Raw genomic sequence first — 2,319 nt, forward strand, 5'->3', positions numbered from 1 at the left:
GTTTTATTCCAGGTGCAGAATGTATTCCAGGGCCATAGTATTGGGGGATCTCACCAGACTCCATCAGACCAGTAATTTTGGTCATTATTGAGTTTTTGGATTTTGTTCCACATTTTTCCTGCCACTCTCTCCAGGATCTCCAGATTTGATCCTTTCCTGAGTGGTTGGCATGGGTAACCAGGCACCATCTAGCTCTTCTGGTCTCGAGGGCCTTCGTGTCCTAGGGCTGATTGCTTCCAAATGCCCTCGTTTTTATTTATTTTTATTTTTTTCACACTCTTCTTCACTTCTGATACTAGGGGACCATTAGGTGCATCTTAGATAGCTGCATAAAAGCTTTTAAAACCCCAGTTGCTACTCACCAATGCAGGATGAAGAATAAAGCTCTTATGTATTTTGTTGTGCCAATTGAGGCTGGTGGCCCCCAGTACTATGGTCCTGAGATGGAGATGCATTGGAGCTCTCTCTCATAGTGTCTGGGTGTCTGTGAGGGATTACTCTGTGTCTGTCTTCTATTGTTTCTGTAAGGATTGCAGATATTTTGTATCACTGGTGTCTGTGCAAGATTAGCCTGTGCTGAATCTATCCTTGGTCTAAAGTATACACTTACTCCCATCCTGTCCTCTCTGGAGCTTATGTGTTTATCTGTAGCCTGGTGTTTGGTGTTAATGATAATGCAGTATTGTGGGCACACTGGTTGGTATTAGCAACTATCATCTATCTCCTATTAAAATCATATTCTTTTTCTAAGCAAAATGCTGTATTATAGATAAATTTAAATATATGGATAAACAACCCACCCCCCCCAAAAAAAAGACTCATTGCTGTCAAATAGATTCCAACTCATAGTAACCCCCCTTGGGTTTCTGAGATGTTATCTCTATGGAAGTAGATTACCCAATCTTTCTTTAAAGCCTGCTCTAATACAATGGTGATTAAAATCTTTTGGTGAAATATTTTCATCCAGCTTGAGTTATTTCTTTAGAAAAAATGTCCAATGTGTACAAATTTTCCAATAATTTATACATATTTAAAGCTACTTATTTTTACTTGATTATTGTAAATAAATAAAATGTAGTGTTTCTTTAATAAACCAAACTAAATGATTAAAATGAAGAATAAAGCCAAGCCAATTGAAACAAAATTAAATATTAAATTAATATTCCTAGTATTAACTAGGGAGCTCTTGTAGCATAGTGCTTAAGTCACTTAACTGCTAACAGAAGGCTGACGGTTCAAACCCACTAGCCACTCTTTGGAAGGACGATGGGGTAATCTACTTCCATAGTGATACTGCCTCGGAAACCCAGGGAGGGGTCATTATGAGTCGGGTCCAACTCGACAGTCGGACATAACAACATTAAGTAGGTACAAAATACAATGCTCCTCTGTCCTCCTAGTCATGTTAACTTAATTATGTTATCATTATGCTCTGGTTCCATACAGGAAAGGATTTTGTTAATTTTGTGCAGTACTTAATTCCTTGTGCCCAGAACATTACAGCATATAACAATACTAAATAAACATTCATTGAATGTTGTTCTGGTTACCTGGTGCCACTCTGACAAGAATATACCACAAATGGGACGGCCTTAACAAACAGGAGTTTATTCTCTTAGTTTGGAGGCTTTAAGTCCAAGTTCAAAGTGCCAGGCTCTAGGGGCTGGGTGAAAGCCCCTCACCCTCGGGGTCCAGTTCTGCCTCTTGCTCCCGGCTCACTGGAGCTAGAGATGTTTCTTCACTCAGACAGCTGCTGGCTGCTGAGGCTGAGAAGCCCAGGGCTGACGAGTAAAAGGGTACAGTCCCGATGTTACCAAACCACACAGCAGGCCATTAGCTTAAGTCCATTGTAAGTCCCAAGGTCAGCAGAGCATAGCAGGCTGCTGAACAACAACATGGCTACATGGAGGGTCCAAGAATGCCATAAGCTAGAGACCATTTCCAAAGCTGCATCTTATTAGGGGAAGCAGACCACATACCCAAAGGCAGCTACTCAGCTGCTTGTGGTAGATCCCACCATGGAGTTCATTGCCAGTCTCATGATGGGGAATAACCACCACCAGCTGCCCAGCCACTCAACCAGACCCAGCCAAGTTGACACACAAACATACCCACCACAAATGTTGAATGAGTTAATCAAATAAATGTAAATTTATAGTTTGAATGCAGTTCATATTCCCCTTTGCAATATAAATCTAAATAATCAAAACATTTTCATTCAGTACCTTTTGTGTTCGAGCCCACAGATACTTGCCTCTTGTTTCCACATGAGACACTCTGGACACAGAAGTACTGTTCTCCTGCAACAGAAGTGACTCA

The sequence above is a fragment of the Orycteropus afer genome, unplaced genomic scaffold, assembly GCF_000298275.1.
Source record: "Orycteropus afer afer isolate SDZICR_OR568_19922 unplaced genomic scaffold, OryAfe1.0 scaffold00170, whole genome shotgun sequence".
In the NCBI taxonomy this organism is placed as follows: domain Eukaryota; kingdom Metazoa; phylum Chordata; class Mammalia; order Tubulidentata; family Orycteropodidae; genus Orycteropus; species Orycteropus afer.